Source organism: Trichechus manatus, unplaced genomic scaffold (genome assembly GCF_000243295.1).
Source record: "Trichechus manatus latirostris isolate Lorelei unplaced genomic scaffold, TriManLat1.0 scaffold00395, whole genome shotgun sequence".
Classification (NCBI taxonomy): domain Eukaryota; kingdom Metazoa; phylum Chordata; class Mammalia; order Sirenia; family Trichechidae; genus Trichechus; species Trichechus manatus.
In genome coordinates this window covers 152,371-177,031 of record NW_004444331.1, presented here as the reverse complement: position 1 = coordinate 177,031, position 24,661 = coordinate 152,371, and the positions used below count along the sequence as shown (strand labels likewise).

The 24,661-nt window shown below is 39.0% G+C and overlaps 1 protein-coding gene across 7 annotated transcripts in view; it reads left to right on the top strand.

The window, feature by feature from the left end:
- The first annotated feature begins 5,823 nt into the window (after nt 1–5,823).
- LOC101353124 (zinc finger protein 596-like) overlaps nt 5,824–24,661 on the top strand; it is a 52,912-nt gene continuing 34,074 nt past the window's right edge. For all 7 annotated transcript variants that reach the window (XM_023725777.1, XM_023725776.1, XM_023725775.1 and 4 more), the window contains exons 1-2: nt 5,824–5,851; nt 6,632–6,700. The gene's annotated coding sequence lies outside the window, so the exon portion shown is untranslated. The remainder of the gene's footprint in view (nt 5,852–6,631; nt 6,701–24,661) is intronic.

Below are 24,661 nucleotides of genomic sequence, written 5' to 3'. Positions count from 1 at the left end.
TTCCCTTGGAGCTGACGCCCTGAATTTGGACTTGTAGCCTACTGGACTGTGAGAGAATAAACTCTCTTTGTTAAAGCCATCCATTTGTGGTATTTCTGTTACAGCAGCACTACATGACTAAGACACCTTTCCAAAAATAAGACTGGACAAAAGTCCATTCTTGTATGCAATACAGAGATATGAGTGTTCATGATTATCAATCTAGATTATCTCAAAAGTTCTCAGAACATTCTGAGTTGAACTCATCAGATGAGGGAATGAAGGCGTTTTTAATGCAGCATTTATTTCCAGCCTCAAGCCTGAAATTTCAGCATTAGTCAAGAAGCATCTGTTATGGGGTTGAATTGTATCCCCCAAAAATGTTTGTCAACTTGGCTAGGCTATGATTCCTGGTATTGTGTGATTGTCCACCATTTTGTCATCTGATCTGATTTTCCTATGTGTCGTAAATCAATACCTCTATGATGTTAACGAGGCAGGATTAGAGGCAGTTATGTTAATGACGCAGGACTCAATCTAGAAGATTAGGTTGTATTTTGAGAAAACCTCTTTTGAGATATAAAAGAGAGAAGCAAGCAGAGAGACGGGACCTCCTACCGCCAAGAATGAAGAACCATGAGGGGAGCATGTCCTTTGGACCTGGGGTACCTGTGCTAAGAGGCTCCTAGACCAGGGGAAGATTGATGACAAGGACCTTCCCCCAGAGCCAACAGAGAGAAAGGCTTCCCCTGGAGCTGGCACCCTGAATTCAGATTTCTAGCCTCCTAAACTGTGAGAGAATAAATTTGTATTTGTTAAAGCCATTCACTGATATTTCTGTTATAGTAGCACTAGATAGCTAAAACAGAATTTGGTACCAGGAGAGTGGGGTGCTGCTCTAACAGACACCTAAAATGTGGAAGCAGTTTTGAAACTGTGAATAGGTAGAGGCTGGAAGAGTTTTAAAGTACCTAATAATAATCCTAAAACCAATCCTGGATTGCTTTGAAGAGACTGTTGTTGGAATTATGGACATCAAAGACAATTCTGGTCAGGAGTCAGGAGGAAGTAAGGGGAGCTGTTACACTGGAGACAGCACAGACAATGAGAAGCAGCAGCAGAGAAATGGCAGGAGCAGAACCAGGAGACCAGTGCGAGTCAGCCCTGGAGCTGACCCAAGGAGCAAGACAGCTCAGTGCTTTTGGGCAGGAGTCTTCCTAGCGGAGTGGGTTGCCTCTGGGCACTTATTGGTGGAGCTAGGCTTGCTGACACAGACCCATTGAGCAAGAGAGCTGAGTGCCTTTGCACAGGAGGCTTCCTTGTGTCGTGGGGTGCCTCCAGGCACTTATTGGAGCTAAAGAGCTTTGGAACACTGTCTTAGCAAGGCAGAGACAGGTGGAGATGCTCAAGGGACCGAGAGGCCAGGGAACCAGGAAGCAGAAGCTGAAGAGACAAGGAACAGAGGAAGCAGAGCTGCCTCAGTCAAATGGTAGGGCCACGACCTCTGGAGTCTCAAAGGGTGGAGCCATGATCTCTGTCTTGGTCATCTAGTACTGCTATAACAGAAATACCACAAGTGGATGGCTTTAACAAAGAGAAATTTATTCTCTCACAGTCTAGTAGGCTACAAGTCCAAATTCAGGGTGTCAGCTCCAGGGGAAGGCTTTCTCTGTTGGCTCTGGAGGAAAGTCCTTGTCATAAGTCTTCCCTTGTTCTGGGAGCATTTCAGTGCAGGAACCTCAGGTCCAAAGGACATGCTCTGCTCCCAGCACTGCATTCTTGATGGTATGAGGTTCTCATGTGTCTCTGCTCACTTCTCTCCTTTATATCTCAAAAGAGATTGGCTTAAGACACTAATCATGTAAACCTCATCAATATAACTGCCACTAATCCATCTTATTGCATCATAGTTACAGAGTTTATAACACATAAGGAAATCACATCAGATGATAAAATGGTAGACAATTATATGATACTGGGAATCATGACCTAGCCTAGTTGACAGATTTTTTCAGGGACACAATTCAATCCATGACAGCCTCCTAGGTTTCAAAGAGTCAGATTTTCATCAACTTAGTTCTGGAGTATGGGATTGCCTTTCACGAGTGCCAGTGGGATGGGGCCAGATCTGCTGCCCAAAGCTGAGGGGGTGGGGCTGCCATGCCCAGGGGGCAGAAGAATGGGGTTTGCTGGGGCTGAGGGAGTGGAGTCACTACTCAGATGGACTAGGAGAATGGGGCGCCCAAATGCAAGAGAACAGAGTTGCCATTCCAGACAGCCTGGAAGGCAGATCTGAAGCCCAGAGCCAAGAGGCCTCCACTCAGAGTCCAGAGAGTGTGGCCAGCACCCATAGTGTGGAGGGCAGGGGCATTGCCTAAATGGTCTCAGAGAACAGAGTATTATTTTCAAGCATTGAGAGCTAATGTAATGTGTTCTGCTGACTTGCCTGGTGCCTGTTACCCTTCTTTCTCTGTAATTTCTCCCATTTGTAATGGAAATCTCTAGCTTGTGCGTATTCCACCATTGTACTTTGGAAGTAGCTAGCTTGTATTCTAGATTTCACAGATGAAGAGGAATTTTTGGATTTTCAACTTGGAGTTGATTTAAGTCTTTTGCTATATGAAGGGTGTGTGTTTCACATGTGGCAAAGACATGAATTTTTGGGGTCCAAAGGGTAGAATGGAGCCCTGGTGGTGCAGTGGTTAAGTAATATGGCTGCCAACTAAAAGGTCAGCAGTTTGAATCCACCAGCTGCTCCTGGAAACCCTATGGGGTTTAGATTTTTTTAAAGGATAGAATGTTATGGATTAAATTGTGTCCCACAAAAATGTGTGTATCAACTTGGCTAGGCCATGATTCCCAGTATTATGTGATTGTCCACCATTTTGTTGTCTGGTGTGATTTTCCTATGTGTTGTAAATCATACCTCTATGATGTTAATGAGGCAGGACTCCATCTATAACATCAGGTTGTATTTTGAGTCAATCTCTTTTGTGATATAAAAGAGTGAAGCAAGCGGCGACATGGGGAACCTCCTACCACCAAGAATGAAGAACCACAAGGGGAGCATGTCCTTTGGACCTGGGGTACCTGCACTGAGAAGCTCCTAGACCAGGGGAAGATTGATGACAAGAACCTTTCCCCCTAGAGCCGACAGAGAGAGAAAGGCTTCCCCTGGAGCCGGCACCCTGAATTCAGATTTCTAGTCTCCTCAACTGTGAGAGAGTAAATTTCTGTTTGTTAAAGACCCCCACTTGTGATGTTTCTGTTACACCAGCACTAGACAGCAAAGACAGCATCATTTAGAGTGGAAAGCAGCTTCCATTGAAGAATTAACTACTACTTTAGCTCATGAGCTTACTTAGAATTTAGAAACAAAGCAAACTGCTGAAACTAACAAATTAAATAAGTTAATGGCCCTCCAGTTACAATAGCTACGTGGGCCTACTCAGAAAAATGGTTTTTAATCCTCCAATAGACCTAAAAATACTAATTTCTGCAACTATTCTAAAAACCCTGGCCACTGGAAAAGCGAATGCTGTAAGTTAAAGAATAAACAGAAGGCTTCTACCTCAGCCGCTCTTCCTTACCCTGATTCAGAATGAAGGGGCTCTGGAGACAAAACAGGGACTTTCCTGTAGTAGCTCTAAATTCTCAAAGAGAAACAGCTATGTATATTAATGGAGAACCTTGTAAATTTTTAATTGATTTGCAGTTACCTTATCTGCAATAAATCCCACTTGCTTAAAAAGCCTCTGCCCTGGAGTAAAAAGACTTGTTACAGTGGGAGTTACAAATAAAGAATAAATATTATTTCATTCTCAACCTGTACCAATGTCTATTGGCTCTACGGAAGATTTCAACCCCTTCCTACTGAGCCCGCAAATAACTGTTAATTTATTAAGAAGAGATATTTTATCTAAATGGAATTTCCATCTGCAATTTAATGAAAAGGGGGAAATATTATTAATCTTGCCTGATCATCAAAACTCAGGAATAAACAACGCTCAAAAGGAAGAGGTTATTTGCTATGCAAGCCCTTAATAATGCCTTGACTGTAATCTTACAAAAGCAGATTGTTAGGCCTTTCTTCCACAGTGCCACTGGGTGGATTCAAATTGTCAACTTTTAGTTAGTAGTTGAGCGCTTAACTGTTTGAGCCACCTCAAAACACCCAAACCTGTTGCCCTCAAGTGAATTCCGTATCATGGTGACCCCATGAGTTACAGGGTAAAACTGCTCCATAGGATCTTCTTGGCTATAATCTTTATGGAAGTAGATTGCCAGACCTTTCTTCTGCAGCACTGCTGGGTGGGTTGAATAACTATCCTTTAGGTTAGCAGCCTATCACAAACTTCTTGCACCACCCAGAGAATTATTTAATCTATTTTAATACAATAGAGTGGAGCCCTGGTGGTGCAGTGGTTAAGAACTTGGCTGCTAACCAAAAGGTCAGCAGTTTGAGTCCACCAGTCACTCCTTGGAAACCCTATGGGGCAGTTTTACTCTGTCCTATAGGGTTGCTATGAGTTGGAATCGACTCCACGGCAATGGGTTTTGTTCAGGTTTAATATAACAATGTAATATATAACTCATATATATCAATATAGCCCTTTGCCATCAAATCGATGCTGACTCATAGTGACCCTATAGGACAGAGTAGAATTGCCCTACACAATTTCCAAGGCTATAATCTTTACAGAAGAAGACCGCTAAAAAAGTCTGCAGTTGGAACCCAACAGCTGCTCAGTGGGAGAAAAATATATATAGCGGTCTTAACCACTGTGCCACCAGGGCTCCTTATATATATATATCAATATATGTATATTTAATATATATGTCCTTTATAAGCCTCAGTATGCACGTTTGACACAAAACTTTCAGAAAGAGAAAACAAAAAACAAATGAAAATATCTCAATTTTCGAATTTAAAATTCTCTTCCAAATGACTTTTAAAATAAAGGCAAAGAAAAATTTGAATTTATGAAATATTTACAAATTAATGACTTAAGCAAATTACAAGATGCCATGTAAGTTTATCTCAAAGATATTTGAATTTATAATTTATCTCAACAATGTTGAATAGAATGACAAATTAAATGTAAAGGAGAAAGAAATTTATATCTATACAAATAGAAATCTTTGTTCTTTTACTTGATTTGACCAAAATTATCAGATGCCTAAGCCCTACACCCCCACAAGCCAGGTCCTGGCATTAGGAAAGTTCCAGGATTGAGCTGAGATTTGTGTCTATACCTCTGGGTGAATAGGGACTAGAAATGGAAATTAAGTTCTGTGGAAGTCAGCATGAAATTGCAGGTTCTGCACAGGGCAAAGTTTTGCATTTTGCATTCTAGCATCCACCAACACGGATAATTCCAGTCCTTGATCAATGAAATAACTTGTTTAATTACAGGAGTCTTAGCTGTCTGAATTTATAATTTATCTCAACAACGTTGAATACAATGACAAATTAAATGTCATTTAATTTGACTGACCATTTGATTTTACCAGTTTGCCACACGGTAGAAGGAAAACATCTCAGCTTCCAATACATGTGACCTACACAATTTTCCTTTTACTTAAAGTGTTTGAAACGTGAACTTAAAATAGGCAGGAAGCAGCTCTAGTCCTTAGGATCTTAAAGGCATTGAATCAGATCAAATGCGGAGAATCAAGTTCCATTGGGAAGAACAAGGAAAACCCAAGCCCAGAATAGCTCACGCCCCACTTCCTCATCGCCCAGTCCCACTCCTCTCCACCCGCGCCTACGTCCACGCCCCGCCCCGCCCCGCCCCGCCCCGCCCCGGCACCATTTAATGCCGACCCGGAAGAGAATTTCTCGGAGCGTCGGTCCCACGAGGCAGTTTGGGTGAGTTTCGTGTTTTTAGTTCGAACCCCGAACTTCGCGTCCCATCCGGCCCCGCGTCCTCCCCGCCTAGGGTCCGGGGGTCCCTGCGGAGGTTCAAGGCCCAGCACCTGCTGGCTGTCGTCCCCGATCCTCGTCTGCTTCCGGTTAAACCCGCGCCGAGGCCAGTCGCGCGGCCTCCCTGCTTTCGGAACTGTGGATCCCGCCTGCCCTTTTGCTGCCTGACCTTCGCCGACCGCTCCCCACCTCGCGTCCGGAAAGGCCCCGCGGGGGAACCTCCTTTGCACCCCCCAGTCCCGTCCCTTTGGCCCTCAGGACGGCCTCGGCCGCGCTCCACGGCCCAGGACCGAGTCGGAAAGTTTTTTTAATTTTGTCATTTTCAGTCAGATAATCCGTTTCTTCTTTTCGTTCTTGAAGCTTATCATTTAAGTTTTATTAACACTTAATTTTTAATACGAAATTTGGGCTTACTTTTTCCTTCTCTTGGTTTAAAAATTTGAACAGTCGGTTTATTTTCAGAACTTTTTTTTAATATTGTTAAAAATAAATTTCTTCAACATCACTGCTTTGGTCACATTCCCTTTTATTCCTCACTACGACTCTAAATTGGTCATTTAAAAGTTACGACGTAGATTATAAAAAGCTTTTCCTGTAATCAAATTCGGCGTACGCTTACTATCTTTTGCTTTTTGATTTGTTTAGTTTTGTTTTCACTATCTGATTTTCGTTTGATTTTATAAACCTGTGGTGTGTTTGATAGCTCCTTAATTTTTTTTTTTTTAGATTGTAAGACAACTTTATTTTTAACTGAAGACAACACAATATCCAGTAATAGAAGAGTTGTTAAATACGGTAAGATATTTCCTTATTTGATATTAGCTGACATTTTCTTTATGATTCACTACATGGTTATATTTGATGAATGTTCAGTCGCTGTATCCAGGTGTCTTGGATAAAAGTTCAGTTTCTAGTCACTAATTTAGTTAAATTGAATTGCCAATGTGCTTACATTTTATTGCATTATTGCATGATGATTTCGAAGGGAATATTTTTAATTTTTCGTTGAACTTTAATAATTTATCAATTTCTCTTTGAATTTTTATGTTTCTACTTAGTCATGTTTGAACATATATTTTAGGTTCATACATACTCATGAATATCGTATTTTCAAATTTAATTTTCCCTTAGGAATATGAAGAAAAAATTGGTTACCTTTTTAGTTTACTCTGACTCATGGTGACCCGATGTGTGTCACAGTAGTTTTCAATGGCTGATTTTTTGGAAGTAGGTCTCCAGGACTTTCTTCCAAGTAGTCTCTGAGTAGACTCGAACTTCTAACCTTTTGATTAGCAGCTGAGCATGTTAACAGTTCGTGCTACACAGGGACTCAGGAATTTAAAACAAAAACATAAAAAACATTAAAGAGTGAAAAAAAGGATCACATGGTACATACCTTAACCTTACTAGACTTGTTACAATAGCTACAGAAAGAAAATAATATTTACTTAATAGGAGTCTTATTTAAACCCCCCCGCCAAAAAAAAAAAAAAAACCAAACCCATTATTTGCATCGATTCTGACTCATAACAACCCTAGAACGCAGAGTAGAACTGCCCCATAGGGTTTCTAAGGAGTGGCTGGTGGATTCAAATTGCAAACCTTTTGGTTAGCAGCCCAATGCTTAACCACCGTGCCACCAGGGCTCTGTTTAAGAGAGGTGATGTGTGAAAAGCTCAGTATGTTTTGAGATATTGTAGAAGATCAACAGTCATCCTAATCAGATCTTTAAGTTTATTTTTAATGAGAGATGGAGAATTTATTAAACAATATTAAAGTTTTCTTTAGAAGCATATGTTAGAAATAGATGCATTTAGAGCATGAGGAAATCACTTTCAGTGAGCCCCTTGTTTTTGTCACACTGCCTGCATATGTGGAAACTGTCTAATGAAAACTCTTAGGATTTTGTTTTATTTGAGATGTGGTTGAAAAATGAAGGCACTATTTACTATACGTTTTACTTATTGCAGAAGGGATATTCTAATGGGTAATCATGTTGGTTTCCTTTGTAATCCACACTCATGTTCCAGGAGCAATCTTCATTATTCTTTTAAGAAAATTATGTACTACCAAAGTTAGCCCAACTCGAGGTTGAGTGTACTCTTCTCCAGATTGCCAGATCTGTTCCATACTTCTCACACCAACTGAAAGGGGATTTTCCAGAACCACACTCAGGTTCCATAATAGAAAGTCTCACAGAACTCACTGGAAGCTATTATACTATTGATCACATTTATTACAGTGAAAGCATGCAAATTAGAACCAGAGAAGAAACACATGGGGAAGAGTCTGTGAGGGTTCCATATGCAATGTTTCCACATCCTTAGAACGCGATTGATGGCATTGATGTGAGACAGTAACCATGGTGTATTGCTAATTCTAAATGTTCACATGATCTTCATGTGTAGAGTTTTTATTGAGGCTTCATTACAGTAACATGATCGATTGAATTACTGCTCAAGTGGTTGAACTCAGTCTCCAGCCCTCCCTAACCTCTCCCTCCAGGAAGTCAGATTGTTATCATGGGGCCCAAAGCCACAACTCTCTAATCATGTCTTTCTGGCATTACCAGCTTCCACTGTGAGTCCCCTCTTTAGTGTAAACTATCAAGTGTGGACCAAGGGCCCACCATGAATAGCAAAGGCACTCATATCACTCTGGAAATTCCAAGGGTTTAGGAGTTACCTCCCAGGAGCCAGGACATAGCCCAGACCTCTCTTTAGGTGAGCTCAAATTCTTTACTGCAGAAGCAGGATTTAAATATGCCTATTGTACCAAAATACTGAAAAACGTGAGCAGGAGATGATAATGAAAATCCAGCCAGAAAATCTTGTCATTAAGAGACAGCTGCTCTCATTTTGTGGATGTGCATGCACCGTACCAAAAAGCAAACCTGTTGCCGTCGAGTAAATTCTGACTCTTAGCAAATCTATAGAACGGAGTAGAACTGCCCCATAGGGTTTCCAAGGAGCGGCTGGTGGATTCGAACTACTGGCTTTTTGGTTAGCAGCCGAACTCTTAACCACCCTGCCACCAGGGCTCTTGCATGCACCATAGGTTTCTATAAAAGACTCTATCACATCCTGAATAAATGCCCAAGTTTTCCCATGGCCTTACCTTTTTTGACGTTGTCATGTTAATAGTATTAAAAATAGTGACTTATTGTGTGTGTGTCCGCGTGTGCGTATATGACAGCATTTTAACCATTTCCTTGTTGGTTTTTAACTTAAGTTTTCACAGTTAGGAAACTCTGCCGATGTCCTTTTCATGGTTTATATTTTGCTTGACTGATTCTTTGGGTTTGGTTCTAAAACCTGACCACCTGGGTTCTGCCATTTATTAAGTTGTTTGACAAAGGCAGGTTACTTAAAGTCTGTAACACAGCTTTGTCTTCTCTAAAGTGAGAACAGATAATCATCTAATTGGGTATTATGTAATTAAACAAGTTAACACAAAATGCAAGTTAGAGTAATGCTTAGCATGTGAGGAATGCTTAAAAATTCTAGTCTTTTTTGTTATGATCACAAGGTTGTATCCTAACCTTTCTTTAAAGCCTCTTATTGCCTCTTTGTTATCCCTCATGGGATGACTTGTGACTCTTGTCTCCTTTGAGAAATTACACCTTATCTGGTGGCTAGAACCTAATATTTACACTTGGTTAAAGACAACTTGTTGAATTATTTTTTAATTTGTATATTTTATCATCCACAAAAATATAAAACCTACAATGAACTCATATCCTCTGATGGAAAAGTGTCATAGATTAAAATTAGGGCTGTATGTCTTCAAAATTTTCTTAAATGGACCTGTCCAAACACATCAATCAAAAGTGATTCTTACACATCTTTCTTCCTGTAATAGTGTGTGAAAATTGGAATTCTTTCCCACAGTCAATGCCCTGTGGACCATAGGTGAAATGAGTTTTTAATGTCAGGTACCACTGATATACACTGACTTGTCCACAAAGTTCTTCCAGGTGTGGGAATGCTTAGATCCTGCTCAGAGGGCTTTGTAAAGGAACATAATGTTGGAGAACTACAGGAACCTGGTCTAGTTGGGTGAGGTAAAAGTCAGGATCGGCCCTTGGATGTGTTTGCGTTTTCCATTGTGAGTCTCTTGAGAGCCCCTGTCTTGCTTGACTGAGTTTCAGTTCCTTTCTTTAAGGGAGTGAATGAGGCTTTGTTGATTCAAAACTGATTCAAAACCACTGCACCACCCGGTTAACAGCAGAGCTCTTAATCACTGCCCTGGTTACACAGTGGTTAAGAGCTCTGCTGCTAACCAAAAGGTTGGCAGTTCAAATCTACCAGCTGCTCCTTGGAAACCCTATGGGGCAGTTCTACTCTGTCCTATACAGTTGTTATAAGTCAGAATCAACTCGGTGGCAAGGGGTTTATATTTCATATGTGAGATTATATAATGTTTGTCCTGTTGTGTCTGTGATTTCACTTAGGATGTTTTCAATGTACATTCATATTGTAGCATGAACAGAACTTTTGTCTTAATGAATGAATATTCCATTGTGTGTCACTGTGAGTCGGAATTGACTTGATGGCAACGGGTTTAGGTTTTTGTTTTTTTTTTAATGTATATACAGGAACCCTGGTCGCCCCATGGTTAAGCGCTTAGCTGCTAACCAAAAGGTCACCAGTTCAAACCCAACAGCCGCTCTGTAGGAGAAAATTGTGGCAGTCAACTTTCATAAAATTTACAGAATGGTAAATGAGCATTGGCTTCAACTTAAAATCACCAGCTGCATTAGCCCCTAACAAGAGAGTCAGTCTGTCCTTTGAAGCTCTGAAGCCAGGCATTGATTTCTCTCTAGTTGTGAAAGTCGTAGATATATATTCTTCCAATATAAGGCTGTTGCATCTACATTGAAAATCTGTTGTTTAGTGTAGCCACCTTAATCAGTTATCTTAGCTAGATATTCTGGATAACTTGCTGTAGCACTTGCTGCTTCACCTTGCAATTTTATGTTACGGAGATGGCTTCTTTCCTTAAACCTCATGAACCAACCTCTTCTAGCTTCAAACTTTTCTTCTGCAGCCCTCTCACCTCTCTTAATCTTCACAGAATTGAAGAGAGTTAGGGCCGTGGTCTGAATTAGGGTTTGGCTTAAGGGAATGTTGTGGCTGGTTTGATCTTCTATCCAGACCACTAAAACTTTCTCCATATTAGCAATGAGGCTGTTTTGCTTTCTTATCATTGGCGTATTCAGTGGAGTAGCACTTTTAATTTCCTTCAAGAACTTTTCCTTTACATTTACAGTTTCACTGTCTGGCATGAGAGGCTTGAAGAGAAAAATTTGATCAATGAGTCAGTTATAGTTTGTTGAGGTGAGTTTGTTGAGGTTAGAACTTCATGAACAGGAACATCCATTAGAAAGTGGCAAGGTGCTCACATAAGGAATGGTAATACAGGGATTTTAAAGGTAGGGATTTCCAGTAGGGAAGTTACAAATGATTGATCTTAAATACGTGTTTAATCAAAGGGAGGGTCTTACAAAGCGTAGATCTTTCTGTCATTGGTTTTGTGAATACACACATCTGTTGGGAATTGGAGCCTGGTGGGCTGAGTCAGAAACATTTTTAACTGTGAGGTTCTTTTCAGAAAGTTTTTTACAGTCAGAACACTAAAAATTCTATTCTGTCAAAGTTTATACCTGGCACAAATGGCCATTTTAATTTATTTGTCCTCAGAAAGGTTTTTGCACCTGGAACAAATGGCCATTGATTCTTAGTTTACATTTAACAGTTTCCCCTTTTGACCAACTAGGAACCTTGGTCACCATCTCAGGTAGTCGTTGTTCTTGTTCAGTTGTGAGTTCACTGTATTTTTGTAGTTTCCATTGAATTGATGTGGAATCCACTGGTTCAGCAAAATCTTATCTGTAAGTCTTTGGTGGCTGTGCAGTTAAAATTAATCCTTTGATCTCATTCTTCTAAATTATGAGGAATGTATCCTTTCCCAAATGGAGGTCTGTGGGACTAATTTTCAGAACGAGTGTTGTTTTTTCTTTGCAGAGAACAAGGAGTCAAATTGGTACCTATAGGCCAGAGACAAGTCGTTTCCAGTTTCTCATTATTTCTGTTCTTATAATCGAAGATGAAGCATTTGTTGAGCTATTGGGGAAGGGAAGAAACATCAACTGCATAGTCTAGAAATCAGATAAGTAAAAGCGTAGATAAAACATATATCATGACCATAATCAAGCAAAACATAATTATTCTAATAATGTTTCCCCAAAGTCTATACACCATGACTCAAGTCTAGAATGAGATTTTTCTATTGAAAAGTTTGGGGTTATCCAATTTGATGAATTACCTGCAGTTGTTCTTTAAGCGTATTTAAATTGGTGGTTACTTGTCTAGATTGGTTTACATAAAAACAACATTGTTCATAAATTATAGCACATGCTCTGCCTTGGGCTGTGAGAGCATCTGTGATTCTGCAAGACCACAGAAACTAAACTATTTATCTCATTTTGAAGAATTTTAATAGTTTTAAAATTAGAGTTAAAATTTTGTTTCATAACTTTAGATATGTTTATAATGGCTCTTTGTAAATCATAGATTTCCAAATGGAGGAAAATTCTCACGACAGAATGAAATTTGGCACTAGAGTAGACCAAAGGGTTTTCTACTATGTCTCTTTTTTCATGGAATAATGTGATATACAAAAGAAGGTTAGGTGCTTGAATAGCATTGAGTGTAGGATGTATGGTCAAGGAAGGCATCAAGTAGCCAAGGCCATATCATCTTGACCAGTTGAGAGGGAAATCTTTAGAAATTTTGTCACATTAGAAAAATAATCCATTTTTGGCTTAGAAAATAGATTTTTGTCAGGTCCACTGTCAACAGATGAATGAACAGAATGATTAATATTAGGGCAAAAGGGGTCAATGGGAAGTGTAAAAAGGATAATAAGGGTGTTTTCTAGAGGGAATAAATCATCAGAATTGTTAACAAAGAAGCAGGGAACAAGCTAAGGAAATCTAGGGGAGTCTTGTTCTGGAGTCTTGAGAGGAAGCTGTCTACTTTCGTGATGTCATCTACTTCTGGGATACAGTGATCTCAAGTAAATTTGAGCTTTAAGTCAGATAGTTCTTGGGATTATCCTTGGCAGGGGGCCCTCTTTAATAGGGAAAAGTGTACCCAAGGGTCTGTTCCTTTTAATTTGGCTGTAGTATGTGTGTTAAGTTGCACCTGGAATGATCCTGTCCAGCTTCTTTTGAGGGCTGATTTCCTTTGATATCTTCTAGAGCACCACGTCTCCTGGTTCTAAATTATGAGGGATGTGTCTTTTCTCAAAAGGTGGTCCTGGAAGGCTGCTTTTACTTGTTGAGAATAAACTTGAGTTTTTAAGCTTGGGACTGATCCATTAGGCCTTTGCAGTATTGGGTCTATATAACGTATAGATCTTTAATGCATGGAGCCTTCAGTTACAGTTTTATAAGGTGGTAGCCGATGATTCCTTGATGGTGTTGATCAAATAACCATGAGTGCTAGAGGGAGAACTTTGACGATGGCAAGTTCAGTGACTCTGAAATTTTTGCTAGTTTGTTTTTTAACATTCTATTTGCTCTATTTTTCTAGGTGACTAGGGGTGACTTGGCAATGTAAATATTGCCAAATAGACAGAACACAGAAATTTTTTAACTTTTCCTGTAAAGTGTGTTCATCAATCACTGGACAGTCCATCAGGCACACTCCAAAGAGGAAAAATTTGTTTTAACGGTTTTTTTTTTCCCTTGGCTTTTGTAGTAGCATCTGCCTTTTGGCAAGGGAAAGCTTTATTCTCTCCAGAAAATGAACAATTACTAAAGCATAGCTATATTCCATTGATGAAAACAATTGAATAAAGTCCATCTGCAGGTGCTCAAAAGGTCTGTGTGTGGAGGCACAGGTGTGGTTTGAAGAATCTTTCCTGGATTATGAATTTGACAGCTGTACATTAATTATATATTCTTTGAACTGCTTTTTTGGTTACCCCACCAGTGCTGAGCTATAATAAGAATCATTTTGTTGATTTTTATGATGAGTTGCTGTATGCAAGGCTCAAAGACGGGGTAATTCAAGAGATTCTAGAATGATCAGCCTGCTATGACAGGGTTTATTTTGCAAACTCAGGCCTTCAATCTTTATTTTCAGTATTGAAGGCCTCCATTTGGGCTTTTCCAGAGTTCCTTGGGGTTACCTTGTCAAGAGGGACTTTATTCACAATACATAGTTTTTGTTCTGAGGTTAAAGGAGTTTGAGTGGCTGGTAATTTAGCATGGTAATCAGCCAGTGCAATTTTTTTGATATTCATGGTTAATTTTACGAGTATCAGCTTCAGTTTTAATGATTGAGATTTCTTTGGGTAATAACGAGGCATTTAATTACTCGGCTTCCTGTTGTCCATTTTTAATTGGCATTTTTGCAGAGGTAAAAACAACCTCTCTGTTTCCAAAGCGTACCAAAACCATGAACAACTTAAAAGCCTCCTGTTTGTGTATGTTTGCAACTAATTCAGCTAGTTTTTCTCTGTTTTAAAGCTCTTTCAAGTTGTTCAGCTAAGTGTTGAAATTCTGACAGGGGAGTGATTTTCCACTTTAACTTGTTTTCTAATTAAATCTCCTATTGCAGATTTTAACTCATTTACAAAGCAAACAACTAAAACGCAATTTTGTCTAGATCTTTAATTCCTGAGTATTGTTTGTTTCTTTTAATCTGGTTTTATAATCTCCTGTGGGTTCATCTTTCTCTTGTTTACATGTTTGAATAATAGACTATAATCAGTTTTGATAGGGAATGCCATCAAGTAAGGCTTGATCTATTTTTCTTGTCATTTTCTATATTGACCCTTGAAGCATGGACAGTGGGGTCTTTAAGATCCTTTTTGCAATGATGCAGTCTACTTTTTTCCATCCATTTTCTTGTGTCTGCAGGCCCCACCAACATGTGGGTAAATTGGTAAAGGTCTGGAAGTCCAAGGTCATATGCACACAGGAAAATTCTAAATTCCTCTGTAAACATAGTTTTATCCTTTTCCAGGGATCTGAAAAACTTTCAACTATTGCTTGGAGTTCAGCTCGGCTCCAAGGTCTAAATTCAACCATTGTTGGCACTCCAAGCCAGCAGTGGTTAAATTTATTAGAGGGTCTGATTTTTAAGGGCAAAGATGGTTAAGGAAGAGCAGAGGGATTAACAATTGCTTCCACTGAAATCAAGGATTTAATTTTATTTTCTGCATGCTTTAAAAATATTTCAGAGAAACAATTTTAGAATCATTTTGTCTTTTTGAGATCTCCTTATACCAAAACAAGCACCCTATTTTTTTCCTGGAGTGAAAGATTCCCTCTTTTGTAATGTACGTCTTAAATGGACCTGTTTACTCATACCAGAAGTTCCCCAAAGTGGCCACTAAAGGCTTAGATCATCCTTCGCAAAGTTATACGTTTTAAAAAGATAAGTACAAGAGTTAGGGATGAAAGAACAAATAAGCAGTTTTTTTTTCTGGAAGAGGAGTATTTATACTTAAATGACTCCATGAGAGCTGGCACAATCGGTAGGAATGTAATGCTTATGCAACTTGTGCCTCAGGCCTCCAGCCTGATGATTGGTTCCTCCAAACACAGACCTGACATTCAGTTCCCCACAGCAGGTGGAAAACCAAAGAGAATGCTCTCTGTATCAAAGCCAAATGTTCAGGACAAAAAAATAAGGTGGAGGCGGAGCTTCATCTGGTTTTATTGGTGACCCACAGCAACGTTTGTCCAAGCGGATCTTAGTCTGATGAGAACCATAAACTAGCCTGTCTGTCAGGCAAGCTTAAACAACAGGCTTATAGGTTCTATGCCTGTGTTCTACTCTATGACTCTTCTTCTTATGACAACACAACAGAAAGCAATAACACAAAAGACAGCAAGTAAAGATGAAAAAGGCAAATGGGAACCCAGTGTTCACTTCCAAGAAACTACAACGTACAGCTCAAGAGTGAAAAAGGCATGTGAGAAGCAGGAGTTTTAGGGTCTGGAGGAGGAGATTTAGAACAGAAGGAGCCCGTGCGTAGATTCCTCCGGAACTTGTCAGACCATAAAGTCTAGTCTTTTTATGTGAACTTGAATTCTGTACTATGTTTTTATTCTGGTCTGTCCAGGACTCTCTGTCGTGTTCGCTGTCAGGGTGTTCATTGGTGGCATCAGAGCACCATCTAGTTCTTCTGCTCTCAGTCTGGTGGAGTCTCTGGTTCATGTGGTCCTTTAGTCCTTTGGGCTGGTATTTTCCTTGTGTCTTTGGTTTTCTTCATTCTCCTTTGCTCTGGGTGGAATGGAACCAATAGATGTATCTTAGGTGGCCACTCAAGAAGCTTTTAAGGTCCCAGACACTACTCACCAAAGTGGGATATAGAACATTTTCTTAATAAACTTTGTTATGCCAGTTGACCTAGATGTCCCCCGAAACTGTGGTCCCCAGGGTTTAGCCCCAGCTACTTAGTTCCTCAAAGTGTTTGGATGTGCCCAGGAAACTTCGGTGGTTTTGTTTTGGTCAGTTGTGCTGACTTCCCCGTATTGTCTGTTGTCCTTCCCTCCACCGAAGTTGACACTGGTCTACTAACTAGCTAGTGATTTCCCTTTCTCCTCACTCCCCACCCTCAAAACCATCAAAGGATGTTTTTACTGTGTTTAATCCTTTTCCTGAGTTCTTATAATAGTGGTCTCATACAATATTTGTCCTTTTGTGACTGACTTCACTTGGCATAATGCCTTCCAGATGAGACAAATTTTGGGAATGATAGATTGCAATGTAAGTTTGACTAAGTGAACTAGAACAATGAGAAATAACTGTAGAATTACTTTGGAAAATTGGAATCATGAATAAAAGATTCAAAAATTGAAACAAATGATAAAATAATGCAATTTTTTATTTCAGAAACTAACTGTATAAGCAAACACAGCCAAACTGACCAATAAGTAATATCTAATATTTGTATATTTTAAACGTTTACATTACCATGTAAATACCAAATTACTGTCTTTTTTTGTGTGTGTGTGCTTTAGGTAACAGTTTACGGCTGAAGTTAATTTCTCATACAAAACTTTGTGTCCATTCAACCAGTTCCTGTCCCGCCCTGCCTTCTCATCCTGCCTCCGGACAGGAGTCGCCCATTTGGTCTTGTGTATATGCTTGAACTAAGAAGCACATTCCTCACGTGTGTTTTTTGTTTTATACACGTCTAATCTTTGAAGCGTGGGCTTTGAGAATGGTGTTAGTTCCGGGTTAACAGAGCATCCGGGGGCCATAGTTTTGGGTGTTCCTTCAGTCTCTGTCAGACCATTAAATCTGGTCCACACTTTTTTCCCGCTCTGTCCAGGAGTCTGTATTGTGTTCTTTGTAGCCAAAAATGTTTTTCCACTCTGTAGATTGTCTTTTTACTCTTTTGGTGAAGTCTTTTGATGAGCATAAGTGTTTGATTTTCAGGAGCTCCCAGTTATCTAGTTTTTTTTCTGGTGTTTGTGCATTGTTATTTATGGTTTGTGTTTTGTTTTTGCGGTGGATTAGGTCTCCTAGCGTTGTCCTTATTTTTTTCTTTCATAATCTTTATCATTTTAGATTTTGTATTTAGGTCTTTGATCCATTTTGAGTTATTTTTTGTGCATGGTGTGAGGTGTGGATCCTGTTTCATATTTTTGAAGATGGATGTGCAGCTATGCCAGCACCGATGTCCAGTTATGCCAGCACTGTTTGTTAAAAAGACTTTCTTTTCCCCATTTAACAGACTTTGGGCCTTTGTCAAATATCAGCTGCACATAGGTGGATGGATTTACAACTAGGTTCTCAGTTCTGTTCTGTTGGTTTGTGTATTTCTTGTACCCATACCACGCTGTTTTGACTACTGTGGCGGTGTAATAGGTACTAAAATGAGGTGGTATGAGGCATCCCACTTTGTTCTTCTTGTTGAGGAATGCTTTGCTTATCTGGAGCCTCTTCCCTTTCCATATGAAGTTGGTGATTTGTTTATCTTGTTAAAAAATGCTGTTGTACAGTCTGGTACTGGTACAACAGATAGACCAATGGAACAGAATTGAGAATCCAGACATAAATTCATCCACCTATGAGCAGCTGATATTTGACAAAGGCTCAAAGTCCGTTAATTGGGGAAAGGACAGTCTTGTTAACAAACGGCGCTGGCAGAACTGGATATCTGTCTGCAAAAAACTGAAACAAGACCCATACCTCACACCATGCACAAAAACTAACTCAAAATGGATCAAATACCAAAATATAAAATCGAAAATGATAAAAGTCATGGAAGAAAAAAAAGAGACGATGCTAGGAGCCCTAAAACATGGCACAAACAGAATAGAAACCATAAGTAACAATGCACAAGCACCAGAAAAGAGACTAGATAACCAGGAACTCCTAAAAATCAAACACTTATGCTCATCAAAGGCTTCACCAAAAGAGTCAAAAGACAACCTACAAACTGGGAAAAAATTTTTGGCTACAATAAATCCGATCAATGTCTAATCTCTAAAATCTACAAGATACTGGAAAACCTCAACAACAAAAAGACAAATAACCCAATTAAAAAATGGGCAAAGGATATGAACAGACACTTTGCCACAGAAGACATTCAGGCAACTAACAGACACATGAAGAAATGCTCATGATCATTAGCCATTAGAGAAATGGAGATCAAAACTACAGTGATATACCATCTCAGTTCAGCTGGGACCTCCAACACAATGTTGAATAAGAGTGATGAAAAAGGCATCCTTGTCTGGTTCCCGTTCTCCAGAGGAATTCTTTCAGACTCTGCTTAGAATGATGTTGGTTGTTGGCTTTATATAAATGCCCTTAATTATGTCGAAGAAATTCCCTTCCATTACTGTTTTGCTGTTTTTATCAGGAGTGGGTGTTGGACTTTGTTAAATGCCTTTTCTGCATCAATTGATAAGATCCTGTAGTTCTTATCTCTTCTAAAGTTGATCCATTTCTGCATACCTGATAGGAATCCCACTTGGTTATCGTGAATTATTTTTTTGATATGCTGTTGAATTTTATTGGCTAGAATTTTGTTGAGGATTTTTGTGTCTGTGTTGATCAGTGATACTGCTGTGTAATTTTTTTTTTTTTTCAGTCTGGCTTTGGTATCAGGATTATGCTGGCTTCATAGGATGAGTGCTTGAATATTCCTTTTGTATGCTCTGAAATACATTTAGTAGAACTAGTGTTAACTCTTCTCTGAAAGTGTGGTTGAATTCTCCAGTGAAGCTGTCTGGGCCAGGACTTTTTTTGTTGTTGTTGGGAGTTTTTTAAAATTATCTCTTCAAACTCTTCTTTTGTAATGGGTTTATTTAGTTTTTCTACCTCGGTTTGTGTTAGTTTCGGTAAGTAGTGTGTTTCTCGAAATTTGTCCTTTTCCTCTAGGTTTTCAGATTTGTTTGGAATACAGTTTTTTGTAGTATTCTGTTATCCTTTTTATTTCAGTTGGATCTGTTGTGATATCTCCCATCTCATTTCTTATTCTGGTTATTTGCTTCCTCTTCTGTGCGTTGGAAAAGAGTGTATACTTGGCTGCTGTTGGGTGTAGTGTTCTGTATATGTCTATGAGGTCAGGTTGATTGTGGCATTTAGATCTTCCCTGTCTTTATTGAGTTTCTTTCTACATGTTTTGCTGTTCACCAAAACTGGTGTGTTGAAATCTTCTACTATTAGTGTCGAACTATTTCTCTTTTCAGTGCTGTTAGAGTTTATGTGTTTTGGAGCCCTGTCATTGGGTGCGTATATACTTATTATGGTTATGTTCTGCTGTTGTACTGACCCTGTAATCATTATATAGTGTCTTTCATTATCCTTTCTGGTGGATTTTGCTTTAAAGCTTTTTTTTTTGGAGATATTCCCACTTGTGCTCTGTTTCGGTTGTTGTTTGCTGGATATATTTTTTTTCCATCCTTTGAGTTTTAATTTGTGTCTTTGAGTCTAAGGTGTGTCTCTTGTAGGCAGCATATAGACGGATCATGTTTTTTAATTCACTCTGTGTCTTTATTGGTTCGTTTAGTCCTTTTGTATATACATATATGTGTGTTTCGTTTCTTGTAGTTTGTGTAAATTTACATTTCAAGTTATCTCTTATAGAAAATTTATACATACATTGTTATGTGACCCTAATATGTGTCCCTGTACTGTGACAGCACACTCCTCTTTTCCACCCCTACTTTCCCATGTCCATTCAACCAGCTGCTGACCTCTCTGCTTTCTCATCTCACCTCTGGACGGAAGCTGCCCGTTTAGTCTCATGTATCTACTTGAACTAAGAAGCATACTCTTCACGAGTATCATTTTATGTCCCACAGTCAAGTCCAGTCTTTGAAGAGTTGGCCTCGGTAATTGTTGTAGTTTTCAGCTGATAGAGGATCCAGGGGCATGCTTTCCAGGGTTCCTCCAGTGTCAGACCATTAAGTCTGGTGTTTTTACTAGAATTTTTCTGCCCACTACCTTTCTTCAGCTCCATCAGAGACTCTGTTGTGTTTCCTGTTAGGGTGGTCATTGGTGGTAGCCGGGCATAATCTAGTTGTTCTGGTCTCAGGCTGATGAAGTCCCTGGTTTATGTGGCCCTTTCTGTCTCCTGAGCTAATACTTTTCTTGTGTCCTTGGTGTTCTTCATTCTCCTTTACACCAGGTGGTTGGGACCAATCAGTGCGTCTTAGATGGCCGCTTGCAAGCTTTTAAGAGCTCAGACGCCACTCATCAAAGTAGGATGCAGAACATTTTCTTAAGTTTTGTTATGCCAGTTGACCTAAATGTCTCCTGAAAGCATGGTCCCCAGACCCCTACCTCTGCTACTCTGTCCCTCGAAGTGTTTGATTGTATTCAGGAAACTTCTTAGTTTTGGTTTCCTCCCATTGTGCTGACTTCCACTATAGTGTGTGCTGTTCTTCCCTTAACCTAAGATAATTCTTGTCTACTATCTAGTTAGTGAATAGTTCTCACCCTCCCTCCCCACCCTCATAACCATCAGAGAACGTTTTGTTTGTTCCGTGTTTAAAGCTTTTCGCGAGTTCTTATATTAGTGGTCTTATACAATATTTGTTTTCTGTGACTGAATTCACTCAGCATAATGCGCTCCAGATTCCTGCATGTCATAAGATGTTTAATGGACTCTTCTTTGTTCTTTTATCATTGCTTAGTACTCCATTATGTAAATATATTATAATTTATCCATTTGTCTGTTAATAGGCACCTAGATTGTTTCCATCTTTTTGCTGTTGTGAACAGTGCTGCAGTGAACATGGGTGTGCACCTATCTATTTGTGTGATGGTTCTTATTTCTCTAGGATATATTCCAAGGAGCAGGGTTACTGGATCGTATGGTGCTTGTGTTTCTGGCTTTTTAAGGAGGTGCCAAATCGACTTCCAAAATGGTTGTACTATTTTACATTCCCACCAACAGTGTGTAAGTGTTCCAGTCTCTCCACAAGCTCTGCAGCATTTATTATTGTGTATTTGGATTAATGCTAGAGTTGTTGGGGTGAGATGCCATCTCATTGTAGTTTTGATCTCCATTTCTCTAATGGCTAATGATCGTGAACATTTCTTTATGTCCCTGGTAGCTACCTGAATATCTTCTTTGGCTAAGTGCTTGTTCATATCCTTTGCCCATTTTTTAGTTGGGCTGTCTTTTTGTTGAGGTTTTGTAGTATCTTGTAGATTTTAGATAGACGATGATCGGGTTTATCGTAGCCAAAAATGTTTTTTCCCAGTCTGTAGGTTGTTTTTTGACTCTTTTGGTGAAGTCTTTTGATGAGCATAAGTGTTTGGTTTTTAGGAGTTCCTGGTTATCTAGTCTCTTTTCTGGTGCTTGTGCATTGTTACTTACGGTTTCTATTCTGTTGGTGCCATGTATAGGGCTCCTAGTATTGTCCCTATTTTTATTCCATGATCTTTATTATTTTCCTTTTATATTTAAGTCTTTGATCCATTTTGAGTTAGTTTTTGTGCATGGTGTGAGGTATCGGTCTTATTTCAGTTTTTTGAAGATGGATATCCAGTTCTGCCAGCACCATTTGCTAAACAGACTGTTTTTTCCCCAGGTAACGGACTTTTAGCCTTTGTCACATATCAGCTGCTCATAGGTGGATAAATTTATATCTGGATTCTCAATTCTGTTCCGTTGGTCTGTGTATCTGTTGTACTAGTACCAGGCTGTTTTGACTACCATGGTGGTATAATAGATTTTGAAATCAGGTAGTGTGAGGCCTCCCACTTTTTTTTCTTGAGTAATGGTTTACTTATCCGGGGCCTCTTCCCTTTCCATATGAAGTTGGCGGTTTTTCCATCTCATAAAAATATGCTGTTGGAATTTGGGTTGGGATTGCATTGTATCTGTAGATTGCTTTGGATAGAATTGACATTTTCACAAGGTTGAGTCTTCCTGTCCATGAGAAAGTTATGTTTTTCCACTTATGCGGGTCTCTTTTGGTTTCTTGAGGTGGCGTCTTGCAGTTTTCATTGTATAGGTCTTTTACATCTTTCGTTAAATTTATTCGTAGGTGTTTTATCTTCTTGGGGGCTATTGTAAATGGTCTTGATTTGGTGATTTCCTCTTTGAGGTTCTCTTTGTTGGTGTAAAGGAATCCAGCTGATTTTTGTATGTTTATCTTGTATCCTGAAACTTTTTCTGAAATCTTTTTTTCCGGTAGTTTTCATGTGGATTCCTTGGCGTTTTCTGTGTATAACATCACATCATCTGCAAATAGAGATACTTTGATTTCTTCCTCACCAATTTGGATGCTCTTTATTTCTTTTTTTAGTCTAATTGCTCTGGCTAGGACTTGCAGCACATTGTTGAATAAGAGTGGTGATAAAGGGCATCCTTGTCTGGTTCCCGTTCTCAAGGGAAATGTTTTCAAAGTCTTTCCATTTAGGATGATGTTGGCTGTTGGCTTTGTATAAATGCACTTAATTATATTGAGTAATTTCCCTTCTATTCCTGTTTTGTTGAGAGTTTTTATCATGAATGGGTGTTGGACTTTGTCAAATGCCTTTTCCACATCGATTAATAAGATCATGTGGTTTTTGTCTTTTGTTTTATTAATGTGATAGTTTACGTTGTTTTTCTAATGTTGAACCATCCCTACATACCTGGCATAAATCTCATTTGATCATGGTGAATTCTTTTTTGATATGTTGCTGAATTCTATTGGCTAGAATTTTGTTGAGGATTTTTGGGTCAATGTCCATGAGGCATACTGGTCTGTAATTTTTTTTTTTTTTTTTTTGGGGGTGTCTTTACCTGGTTTTGGTATCAGGGTTATGCTGAGTTCATAGAATGAGTTTGTTAGTATTCCATCCTTTTTTGTGCTCTGAAATAGTGTTAACTCTTATGATTTCCTCTTTCTGGCACCCGAGGGCTTCTTTTGCTGCTCTCTTTCTACTTGTTTGAGTTGTAGGGTTAATGTTTTGATTATGGCTTTTTTTGGATGTGTGCATTGATTGCTGTAAACTGAACTTTGAGTGCTGCTTTTGCTTTGTCCGAAAGGTTCTGGTAGAATGTGTTTTCATTCTTGTTTGATTCTATGTATTTCTTTATTCTATCCTTAATTTCTTCTATAACCCAGAAATTTTTGAGCAAGGTGTTGTTCAGGTTCTGTGTGTTTTGAGTTTTTTTCCTTGCTTTTTCTGATTTCTACTTTTATTGCTTTATGGTCAGAAAAGATGCTTTGTAATATTTTGATGCTTTAAGTTCTCTTCAGGCTTGCTTTATGGCCTGATATGTAGTCTACCTGGAAAATGTTCCATGTGCGTTGGAAAAGAAAGTATGCTTGGCTGGTGTTGGATGGAGTGTTCAGTATATGTCTGTGAGGTCAAGTTGGTTGATTGTAGCATTTAGATCTTCTGTTTCCTTGTTGAGCTTCTTTTTGGATGTTCTTTCACCGAAAGTGGTGTGTTGAAGTCTTCTGCTGTTATTGTGGGGCTGTCTCTGCTTTCAGTGGTGTTAGAGTTTGTTTTATGTATTTCGTAGTCCTGTCATTGGGTGCATAAATACTATGTCTTCTTAGTGTATTGACTTCTTTATCATTATATCGTGTCCTTCTTTATCTTTTGTGGTGGATTTTACTTTAAAGTCTATTTTGTCAGAGTGTAATATTGCCACTCCTAATCTTTTTTGATGGGCATATTTTTTTCCACTATTTTGTTTTAGTTTTTGTCTTTAAGGTGTGTCTCTTGTAGGCAGCATATAGACAGATTGTGTTTTTTTATCCCGTCTACCATTCTCTGTCTCTTTATTGGTGGATTTAGTTGTTTTACCTTCAGCGTTAATTACTGATGGGTATGAGTTTGATGTTGTCATTTTGATGTCTTTTTTTGTGTGTTGACAGTTTCTTTGTTCCACTTAATTTTCTGTGCTGAGTCGTTTTTCTTTGTATGTTTTCTTTTCATGTTTCTAATTGTTGATTTTGTATTTGCTGAGTCTTTATATATTTTCTATTTTGACTTGTAGGAGTGTTAGTTTTCTTTGTGGTTATTTTAATATTTATCTCTTTTTCTGAGTTTATACCGGTTTTTTATTTGTGTTGCCTTGACTTCTTTTACATATGAGAAATCTATGTCTACGTTTTTTAAGTCCTTGTTTTTTGTTTTAATGTTGTCATCTTTTACATATTGACATCTGTTTCCCTATTTCAGTGTTTTAGGTTTGATTTATTTTCATGAGTTCACTATCTGTGTTGATATCTGGTTGCTCTTTCCTTTGTTCTAGCGTTGA